This window comes from Vulpes vulpes, chromosome 7 (genome assembly GCF_048418805.1).
Source record: "Vulpes vulpes isolate BD-2025 chromosome 7, VulVul3, whole genome shotgun sequence".
Lineage (NCBI taxonomy): Eukaryota > Metazoa > Chordata > Mammalia > Carnivora > Canidae > Vulpes > Vulpes vulpes.
This window is the reverse complement of record NC_132786.1, coordinates 41,228,101-41,240,381: the sequence shown is the minus strand read 5'-3', so window position 1 is coordinate 41,240,381 and position 12,281 is coordinate 41,228,101. Positions and strand designations below refer to the sequence as shown.

The 12,281-nt window shown below is 35.6% G+C and overlaps 1 protein-coding gene across 16 annotated transcripts in view; it reads left to right on the top strand.

Annotated features, from left to right (window-relative positions):
• DLC1 (DLC1 Rho GTPase activating protein) overlaps positions 1–12,281 on the top strand; it is a 488,697-nt gene that overhangs the window by 131,669 nt on the left and 344,747 nt on the right. The window lies entirely within an intron of this gene.

Here is a 12,281-nt window from a genome sequence, read left to right as displayed (position 1 = left end):
ACTATTAGAACAATGTTGCTTCCTCATGACCAGAAATGACCAGTCTCAATTTAGAGACAATTGAGCACAAAAAGCTCTTTTATCTAATTTACATGAAATCTACCAAATTCACTAGTTTCAACAGGCCTCTCCAAAGCTAAACAAAATTAAAGCTTTTTCATAAATAAGTATCTATAACAAATCAGTGGGGAAAACAAGGTAGTGAATATCCATGTAGTATGAATATGTATCAGATTAATTACAATCTTTTACTCTTTGAATAGATCTGAAGAAATCTATATTTTATCAGGTCATTTTTTAAAGATTTTATTTATTTATTCATGAGAGACACGAGAGAGGCAGAGACATAGGCAGAGAGAGAAGCAGGCTCCCCAGAGGAGCCCAATGTGGGACTTAATCCCAGAACCACAGGATCATGCCCTGAGCCAAAGGCAGATGCTCAACCACTGAGCCACCCAGGAGTCCCTTAGGTCATATTTTTAAAACATTCCCTTTCTACGATTACTCTCTGTTACTTTATAGCAAAGAAGTCAGAGTCACCCCCAGGCAGTTGTTCTCTGCAACTAATAGAACCTGAAATTTTCAGTCATAATCAAGGCCCAGATTCTAGTTCTCTTATTCCCACATCATGGAAAACCTGGTACATATTCAGTCATACAAAGTTGCCATGCTAGATAACAGTCTTTAGTGTCTCTTAAATGCTGGCAACGAGATAAAAAAACATCTCCTGAATTCCTTTGCTTGTTTTTCTAACAAAGAAGAGGCTGTCTTGGATAGTCAATATATTTCAATTCAAAACTGCCAGATGTATATTGCCTGCAATGACAAAAAGAAGGGCCAATTACATCTGATTTATTTTTATTCTTTGCACTAGTGCTACTAGTAGTGCATCATAATGCCCAACAATAAAATGATAGGGTTATGGGAGCCCAGAAGAAGTACTGCAACTAATAAAACATGTGTTCAATGCTCTTCTCTAAACACCATGGGTACAGTGAGCTTCAACACTTTGTAAAGTTACTTTGATTACAACCCTGTTCATTTCTGCTTTCAGAAGAGTAGTATATTGAGATGTAAAGAATAGACACATCTGTAGGAAGAACAAGTTACTAAAATCAAGAATACAAAGGTATTTTATTCTTTCTGTTCAGGATACAGTGCCAACTAAGTTCTGGAAGAAAAGGTCCCAGGTGAATGTGAGCTTTCTAATTATTCTTGGCACGAATGATATCTGTTACTATAGACTACGGGGTGAAATGGCAGCTAAAACATTGGTAGATTTTTAATCAAATTATCTTGAGTAGATTTGGATAGAATTTGTAAGGAATAAGTTGAAAATCTATTTGCTGAATGATAAGACTATATGTACCAATGGCCTTGCAGCAAGTAGTCATGAGCCCTGGTAGGAAAAGGAGAACAATAAGAGTGTCATTCTGTCCCATCTGTCTCTATAATGTGGCTTTCTCCCTTATGGTGCAGATACAAATCAGGGTGGAAAAAGAAATCCCCCAGAACTGGGCTTTCTTTCCACTAGTGCTAAGGCAAATGAGGTAGATGTTAACAGAAATAAGTGTCCCACTGATACAGTTGTTTCTAGATGCACAGAAGCATGGCACACTATTTCTTCAGTAGCATTTTTGCATGCCATGTCTATTGATATATATAAATAAAGAAGGTATTATGGTGTAACAGAAAGCACATTGGCATCAGAGATAAAAGATAAGCCTCATGACAGCTCTACCACTAACTTGCTCTGCAATCTTGGGTAAGTCAGTGAAATTGCTCCTTAACTTATAGAAAAAGAGGATTGAATATAATATTTTGCAAGGGAGAAATGCCTTCTCTGTAGGATTATGCATAGTTTGAAATGAGTAATAAATATAATTTTGTAGTTGAGAAATTAATTATTTAAGACTTTTTAAAATTTGAGAGAGAGAGAAAGAGAGAGAGAGAGCACAAGCAGGAGAGGCAGAGGGAGAGGAAGAGAGATTCCAAGCAGACTCTGTGCAGAGCATGGAGCCAGACACAGGGCTTGATCTCACTACCCTGAGATCATGACCTGAACCAAAACCAGGAGTCAGATGCTTAACTGACTGTACCACCCAGGCACCCCTGGTTTGTGTGTGTGTGTGTGTGTGTGTGTGTGTTTTGTTTTGTTTTGTTTTGTTTTTTAATTTATAGGTATTTAAAACCATGGATGATAAACTACAAAAACCTAGCTTGGTGGATAGTAATTATGACCTGAAGGCAGAAACATGCCTAGGACAGTGCAGAGTTTGAGAGAGAAGGCCAAGAAGAGGCTGCACATATGAATGCTTGTTAAAGGTGTGGAAGAAAATGACTGTACATGTATTTAAATGTGTAGAAATGCTATGTGGACTGATGTGCTGAATTTTCACGTAAAGAAATGGTGAATTAATCCCAAGACATGGGATTGGTATGAGATGCTTTCTCACTGATGTCTTATATCATTATGACATTATTTCTACACATATTTTTACATCCAACGGACTCTTTTTTTTGTTCATACTGTGAAACATGACCACCATATTCTGTCGAAGAAATGAATGGAATCTGTCTTCAGAATTGGTGCTCATAATACTAGTGCTTGTTGTTTACATTGTGATTCCTAAAAATGCCTGGCCTTAGTAACAGACATCTACTCATATGTGGTAATCCCTTTTATCTTTAAAATAACAAAAGTGTGCTGTCAGAAAACATGGGAGGAGCGTTTCTCCCTGTGTTCCTTCATTTGTGATCCATACCATTACCTCCCCCAAGCATCTCCCTAAGCCTTCTTTTGTCTGTTCTCAAAACCCTATCTTCCAAGGCCATACTCTCATACCTTTAGAGTGACACTGATTATCTTTAGCTGTAAATGTTTATTTGCTTTGTCCATTCCCTGGTAGATCCTCCAAGGTAGACTTTTTTATTTCCCTTTGAACTCCAGCACATAATCAGATCTAAATAACTGTGTCATGATGACTAAATAATGGATGCATAGAACATTTACAGTGAGTTTGAGGAAAATGGTTATGGAAGTCTTTTAATTGTACAACCAACATTTGCTGAGCTTTTATCATGAACCAAGAAGGCAGCTCACAAGTTTTTGTAGAAAATAAAAAAGCTGCTATGAAGAAAAGAAACACACCCCTTTAAATACTATGAGACAATTAGACAAATAGGCAAGGCTTTTTCAGTTATAAATGAGTACAATACACCATATTTTAAAAACCTGGAAAGGTTAAAAACAATATATATCAGGGTGAGGTAACCTCACTGGCTGCAGACATACATTTCTCCATGTGTTCATCAATTCTTTATTGAGTGTGAAATAAATTCCAAGCACAATCCTAGATGCTAACCAATCCTGTGGCAGTGAGCAAATCATCTGGGCAAGTTTCAAGAGGGGGCAGTATGAAGAATTTCAATTTCATTGAAGGATGGGTAGGCTCAGGAACAGGCAGATGGAAATTGAGATGGCATTCCAGGCACATGTATATGAAGCAATACTGGGTGAGTGGAGTGGGTGTTCCCTGGGGTCATCCTCCTCCTCATAAACCTATAAAAAGAATTGGGAAAAAAATCTTTTTATAGAGTATGTTATGTGGCATTCTAGTTTTAATATGCTTATTCACAGGAAGCAGTTTTTCCATAACATTTCCCTTTTCTAGAAATCAAAGGGGTTACTATTTAGATCAGCTGAGAAAAGGAAATCATAATAGCAACCCTTCATTAACTTCACTGTGTGGGAGAAGTAGTTCCAGGGTATCAGCATCCCATACATTGATGTCTGTGAGCTGAGGATCCTGTGGACAGGAGAGCTTGTTGCTTGCATTCCCAGCCCACAGCCCTGCCCCATCAGGAAAGCACAGTGCACTTTCAATGAACAAAGAGATAATACTTATTTCTCTAAGAGCCTGCCCAGTAATTAGCCTCAAAGGAGCCACTTGATCATTTTACAGCTATGAGGAGGGAGGGGAAAAAAACATTTTAGAACTCATTTATTGACACAGTTATCTGAAAAATAAAATCAGGAAGAAATCCACAACTAGGAATCTTTTTGAAAAGACCACCTTCTGACATTGGGAATGATCCAGATGAGGTCAACACCCTCAACTTCCTGTCCCAGAGAAAGAGGGAAAAGAGAGAATGAAAGAAGGGGGAGGGCAGGAAAGAAATATGAAAAACATAGAGCTTCACAGAACTTAGAAATTCTCTAGAGATAAAGCAAGAAAAAAGGGGACTTTCAAGAGAATTGCTTTTTAGAGAACTCTTAGAAGTGCTACATTTAGAAATTCAAACTGTAGTTTGTTGGTTGTTTAAAATCATATTCTATTAGGAAAGAATTCTTATTCATTAGCTGGACACAAGAAATAGACTGATCTGTGGTAATGGAAGAGTATTGAAGGCTAGCATTTTTAGCTGATTAGTGTGTTACTTGAATTTTATTCTTCAAAAGATTATATTTTTATATAATATGATACTTTATAAAATTGGTTACCAAATTAATAATAAATATGCTTTTTGAGGATTTTTACCAAAATAATAAGCACACCTCTTTTTTTCCAAGTGAAGAAAAACTATGAGCTTGATTTTTAGTATTCTTTACACATGATGGGGGTATAACAGTGGTAGAAATGTCACCAAATCTGGTTTGAGGGAGAAAAATGTAATTATAGAGTTAGTCTCTATTTTGAAAGGTCATTTGAAGTACTTTGAACTACTGACATATGAAGTGTCAGCAACATCTGTGATTTCAAAATTGTAGTAGTGACTGAATATCAGATCACTGTTGTCACATATTGTACAGCATGAGCTCTGTGTAACAAGGAACAAAGTATTACTATGGAGTTTTAGCAAATGCCAACTTAGCATTTCAAATAACAAGGGAATTCTTCAACAGACTCACCCCATGTTAGAACATTTTATTGACTATATCTTATCAAAGATCCAGAAAGTCAAAACTTCAATTAGTGGAAATTGCAGTGGGCTGGGAGTTAGGAGCTCTGTGTGTTTTAATTTTTACCCAATTTGACCCTGGGAAACTCTAACTTTGGTATAGATATGTCCCTTATCTATAAAGCAAGGGAATGCGACTAGATGATCATAAAGCTCTCTCCAAATCTAAAATAAGCTTGCCAAAATTGCTCCACTGAAGTTGCACACCACACCTAATGGTCATAGACTTATACTGCTTAAATTTTGGCCAGAATTTAAATTCTTAACTGATGACGTTTGATGGTTGTATATCCATATATGACTTAAACTTTGTGTTCTCAAGTCCCTCAAATCATCCTGCTTTGTTTTTTAAAGGGCCTTGTAATAGCCCTCTCTCAACATTGGAGGATTTTTCTAGTGTCCACTGGTCACCAGGTGACTTGCACAGAGGGTCACAATTCTCATACAACTGTTACTTTCCTGTTCAACCTTGTAGTTTGTGTTGGTTCTCTTTGAGCCTATCCTATACTTTAAAAAAGTGTTTTGGAGAAGAAGATAAATGATTATAATTTGCAGAAATGGTGAATAATTCCTCTTTTCAACTATTCTCACAGAAGCAAAAAGTAAAGGTTGAATTTCTTCTTGGTGGGGATGGAGGGGTAAGTGTGGCTAAAACCACCAGATTCCCAATGAGGGCTTGCGTGAACTTTGTTTTTACTTCCAGTCTCACTTAGCTTTATTTGTTTATCCATCCATTCCCTCTGGATAACTCCTTGTATTTCATTCTCAGTATCCTTAGAATTTCCTGTAACACCAAATTCTCCGAGTAAAGTAATTATAATTGCCCTGCTCTCTTAAAAATAAATTGATATCATACTACTTCTCTCTCTTTTTTTTCTTTCAGGACTGATACATTTATAAAATAATTTTCTACTTCACTTGATGTCTTTTGCAAGATACATCTCACCTCTGGCTTCATCTCTCTTGATCTAATATCTAAAAATCTTCTGGTCATTATAATAACATAATGGGACAAGATTATATTTCATAACATATAATCATATTTGTTTGACAGGAGTATGTTTTAAATAATCTAACAAAATAGACATAGAAATGGTGGGCTTTTAAACTAATTTTGTTTTGGGGAATCTGGGTAGCTCAGTCAGTTAAGCCTCCAAGTCATGGTTTCAACTCAGGTCAGGATCTCAGGGTCATGAGGTTGGGCCACATGTGGGGCTCTCTGCTCAGCACAGAGAGTTTCTTGAGTTTCTTTCTCTCTTCCTCTCCCTCTTGCTCTGCTCACATGCTCTCTCTCTTTCTAAAATAAATAAGTAAAATCTTTAAAAATAAATAAAATAAAGTAACTGTTTTATTCTTTTATTCAGTAAACATTTATTAAACAACATGAGTGGGACATAGTGCTGGATTTAGATAAGGAGTTCACAATACTCTGAGGAAGGTGGATGCATTATAAAATACTAAATGTGGCTCCATCTGTTAAACACCCAACTCTTGGTTTTGGCTCAGGTCATGAGCTTGTGGGTGTGGGATTGAACCCTGTGCTGGACTCTGCACTCAGCATGGAGTCTGCTTCAGATTCTCTGTCCCTTTCCCTTTCCTTCTCTCTTTCTTTCTCTCTCTCTCTCCCTCTTTCTCAAATAAATAAAATAAAATGCCGAGTGCAACCAAAGAATCATGCACAGAAATAGAAATGTATCAAGAACAAAGATTTTAGATGCAATTTTTTTCTGTTAATGCAGATCAAGTAAGCCATAATTAAGGTCGTATTCTAAAAATGGGCCATGTTTTCAATTATGGCAACTAGAAAATAAGCAGTGATCCATTCAAATCTATTGATAACACTGCAGGCTTAATTATGTTGTCTTAAACTGATTTTCTGCAGCTTAATATAAAGGCGGACAGTCTGTGCAAGTACCTAGAACAGTATTGTGATAGGCACTCAATCAATGTTAGTGAAACTATGTTTGGATCTGATCCCAGCTTTCAGACTTGAGGGATCACAGAAACCATATTATTTGAGGTATCTACCTCATATCAAGTCCCATATAAAAGAAATATAAGCACATAAATCTTACTTTCATGGGCAGTATAGGCAAGGCTGAAACTTTACATGTGAAACTGTTGGTCTGCAAGCACTGATATGTGATGCTGGTCATGAAAGTAAAAATCATTGCAAAGAAAAGGGCAAAGTGATCAGGAACAGTGAGGGATGCAACATAAGGGGACCACCTAGAGAAGAAGAGGCCCAAATGTTTATAAACTATATAGAGGTATCATACAGTTCTTCTGCAATTTCATTTTGCCTGGGTGGCTTTATCTACCTTGCTCAATATCTCTACTTGATAACATTGAAAAATTCAGTATCTTGAGAACTATTAGAAATGCTATGTCTACAATATTAGGAAGACCCTTTTGAATTCTTTGTGGAAGTACCTCATCTTCAGAAAGTAAAAGCAGTGAAAAAACCTTGGACGTAACTGTGAGAACTAGGTCAAATTGTTTCTCAAACATCGGTCCCCTTGCCAGGGAAATGAGGAGAATAGCTATTTACCTTTGTAGACCTCATTGGTCTGCTAAGACAATCAGATGTAAGTGACACTGTGTTATCTGGGAAACAACCATAGGAAATGCTTGTCATATTTTGGAGATCACCACCTACTGGAGGCAGGGAATCCGAAAATAAAATTTTGATAAAAATCAACTGGAAATTTATTTCAAAACATAATGTCTTAGGTCAATCTTCCAGAGATTCTGATTTCAGTATGTCTGGAGAGGGGCCCAAGAGTATACAGTTTGTATAAGCACCCCCTCGCCTTGGTTATACCACCATAGATGGTAAAGAGACCATACTTTTGTAAACATTGTCTTTGAGTTTACTATAGCCTCACGGAGGCTATAGTCCATCTTATCCATGAAATAAGTACTATACCTAACAAAATTTGGCCCCAAAATATATAGGTTCAGAGATCCCTTCTAAAATTGTTAAGGATCCATGTACTCCAGATTAAGAGTGCCCAATGTAAGATTTTTCTGCTATCAAAAACTCTGTTTCATGATACCTGGAAAAGAAATGATATTTTTCCTTTTTTAGACACAAAGCTATTTTTTTCTTTTTAATTATTACCATTTCATTTAATATTTATCATTTCAATCAATTTGCATCTTTTAAATGTTTGGAAACAAAAGTTAACCAGAAAGCCCCCCAATTTTTAAGAATTTGGTTTACCTGTTCATTTGTTTATTCATTAATATAGCATATGTTGTATTCCAAACAACATTTGGTTTAGGATACAAGCAATAGACAAATCAACTACAAAACTGACAAAAAATCTTACTGTCATGAAGCTTACATTGTAGAGGTAAATATAAATAGAATATGTGTTAAAGTATATCACTATATACTTATCACATGAAAAAAAGGCAGGAAAAATATAGGAAATGCAATTTTAGACAGGGTTGCCAAAGAATGCCTCAATGAGGTAACATTGGAGTAAACACCTGAAGGACACGAGAGAGTGAGCCAGCTTTGCTGGTGTGGATGTGGGTAAGAGAGCTGCAGAGTCCACGTGCCCAGCGAGCAGGAAAGGCTTGAAATAGCTGTGGGGGAGGGGACAAGTGTGGCTGGAGCAGAGTGAGGTAGATGAAGCCTGCAGGAGATAAGCTCCAAGAAGTGAGGATCTTTGGGATCCATGGCTCTTACCCTAAATGTCATGTGAGCCTTTTGAAAGTTTTGAAGAGAAGAGTAACATGATGTGATACTCACGTTTTAACATGCCAGTCAAGTATGTTTCTGTGTAGGCAATGATTGTACAATGTGGGTATCTGAACACAAATGATTCTGTTTGTACGGCATGCCATCTCCTTCCTTTTCCTTTACCAAGGGAAAATATTTTCATGCTTGTGATGTTTGTTTGTAATACTTGCTATTATTAACAGAGGGGTCATTTTTGTTCAATTTATAAACAGAGGAGTCATTTCACCTAATTTGAGGTGATGAACTGTGTACAAATTCTGATATCAAATCAATGATCACGCCTTTGTCTAACTAGTTTGTTTATTTTTACTCATTCAATCATTCAAGAAGTAATTGTTGAGAGTCCTCCACATGTCAGGCACTCGGCACACAGCACACAGGGATTCAGTAGTGAATGAAACCACCAGGATCCTAGCCACACGTGTCTATCCTTCATAATCTTTACCACCTATCTCCCCCTTAGCAAACTGTCCCAATACTGTGTATTCCACAAATACTAAGCTTTCACTCTCTCTTTTTGGTTATATACCCCTCAGGCAGTTTTTTTCCAAGGCTAACTCCTCCTTTTTCTCTGTAATATTGCTGAAACATGATTATCACTATGTGAATATGTTTGCAAATATAGTATTTTAAGAAGACAGTAACTTATTTTTTCTAAATAGATGTTTCAGTCAACAGAATCAAACTTTTCCCCAAACACTTTTTTACTTTCTCACATTACATGCTAGTTTGCTTTTATAAGATTTTTTTTTTATGCTCTTGAAACTATGACCTTGTATAAGTTTCCCAGGAGACATGATTCTCAGCATTTTGTTGGACAAACATTTGTTTTTTGGAACTACATGAACAAGCCAAACTGCACGTAGTCCAACAAATAATTCTGCCTTTTTCACCACACTCTTTTAAAATGTCATATTCAAGAAATGCTAGTATAATGGCAACTAACACATTTTAATTTTATCATTTAACCATGAAGAGAATTTTAAACCTTAGCACATAAAGTAATTTAACAATCTGAGAAAACTTTTGCAATGTGTTCCCAATTTTTGGTTGTCAGCTCAGTGGACATGAAGAAAAATGAAGGCAGTCATATTTTACATGTATTTATTTGCTTAAACAATTAGCTGAAATTAATATCTTTTACACCCTGATACATATTTTAGCAGATATTCTAATATATATTTCAGCAGATAAAGAAGTCATCTTTGCAATAACATTTAACTATAAAATAATAACATTTCTACAATGGTAATGAAGCACTATTGAATTTCAAATTATAGGAAGTTGAATAAAAAGAAAACCTAACCAGAGTAGTGGCATTCCTATAAATTCTTTTGAGAATAGTCATGAGATTTCCAATGAGATACGCTTTCTTAAACCAGACAAATGAATTAGTGGTTTAGTTTAGACTCAGTAAACATTTCTCTCTGAGAAAAAACAAAATACTCTGGCCCATCTATTCTGTTAGTAAGCATATAAGGAAATTCTCTATTTTCATAATTAAAACAGACAAAAACTGGAATATAAATGACTCTGCTTTATTAATCTTTTCTGATAAAATGATCATTTTAATTATTACATTTACATAATTATATTTCATTCCTTTTTATTTTACAAATAGTTTTATATTTTAAACATATTTTATATACAGATTCTGATGGAAATACTGAAGAGATTCATTGTGATGTGGGCTAGTTACTTACCTATTTTTCAGTTCTTCTGTTCAAATAAGGAGTAAATTGTCTGGTAGGTTATTGTGAAGAACACGTAATGTGAAAACTGAATTCATTCTGAAAGGAATAAAAGCAAGAAACTATAAGGCAAAATTGTCGTTTCATTATTATTACTCATATTACATTCATTCTCATTTGGAAGATACAGTCAGCTTGGCTATGGATGTAGCTGAGCAAATACAGCTGTGATAGACAAACTTGTCATTGGAATGTCCCACTGAGGTAACCCAGAAGCCCCAGAACCACCAAGCATGTATGATTGTAGGTTTACACTAACTGTGAGACTCAAGATTTGGTCAGGTGAGATCAGCATAGTTTGAATTGATTATATGTGCAGCTAAGTCAACATTCTCAGGTCTTGGTTACGACTGTTGCTACATGCAAGGTTCCAGGGCAAGCATGCTTGAATTCTAAGATCATTTGGGATCACTGTAGTATACGCGGAAGCAGCTCAAGTTGGAGAACAGAAAAATAATTTCATTTAGCCACTTTGTTTTCTTCTGGTGCTTATATGATAGCTATTTGTATCTAATGCTTCAGGAAATGGTTGAAAAGTAAAATCTGTAGCCATCACATTGTCAATTTGACATGAAGATATCTGGATATTTTAATATCGGGTGAAAAAGGTTTCAGTATCTCCTATACCCTTACATAGAAGAACATGAGTTGAGTTACTCTTTTACTCTGGGTGATGTTTAGTTTTCAGAACAGATGTAAAGTTAGTCAAATTATTGACAAATGTAGGTATAACTATGATCTGGTACAATTTTCAAAAATTAAATTTTAATATAGTTATAAAGATATATTTATTTTAAAAAGTTATTTTAGGGTGCCTGGGTGGCTCAGTTGGTTAAGCGTCCAACTCTTGATTTTGGCTCAGTCATGATCTCACGGTTGTGAGATCAAGCTCTGCCGCAGGTTTCAAGCTTGGAGCCTGCTTAAGAGTCTCTCTCTCCCTCTGTACCTCCTCCATATGCCTCCCTCTCTAAAAAAAAAAAAAAAAGTGATTTTTGTATCTTAAATTTTCCTTAACTTTTTCCATTAAATAACCCTTCAACCATTGCTGCTGGAGTCTTCTTTCATCTTTTATTTAAGATTTCTAAAGCTCTCAAGCAAAATTGGAGGTTGGGTGCAACTGAAAACAAGTCAGGCTTAATGTCAGCAAAGTCTGATTAAGAAATAGCAAATAAATGAATTTAATGTGACCTAAATCAGACAAATGAGGGATGCCTGGGTGGCACAGCGGTTGAGCATCTGCCTTTGGCTCAGGGCATGATCCCAGAGTCCCGAATCGAGTCCCACATCTGGCTCCCTTCATGGAGCCTGCTTCTCCCTCTGCCTGTGTCTCTGCCTCTCTTTCTGTGTGTCTCTCATGAATAAATAAGTAAAATCTTTTTTAAAAATCTGACAAAAGATAATTATATATTTTGTTTTCTCAAATTTATTCAATTTCTGTCTTCCTTTATCTCAAATCTTAAGAAAATCTGACATATGTATATGTATATCTTTTCTTTTTGTTGTGATGATCATTTTATTTGGAAAAAAATTGTTTGTGGCCATTAATTTTGCAAGACTTATTAAGGAAAACTTTGTACCCTTAAAATAAAAAGTCATCAAAACATCATTAAGTTATATACTAGAAAAAGAAAAAAATGTTCAGAAAATAAAGTTTATGATTTCAGTTAAAAATAAATCTACTTTTCATATTCTAATTCTCTTTTAAAACTAAACCTGTTTCATTACCCTGATTTTTAATGTTTTGATGTAGAATTTGTCTTTGATTTTTTTAATTATGTTTTTAAGTTTATAAAAATATGATCATAAGAATTGTA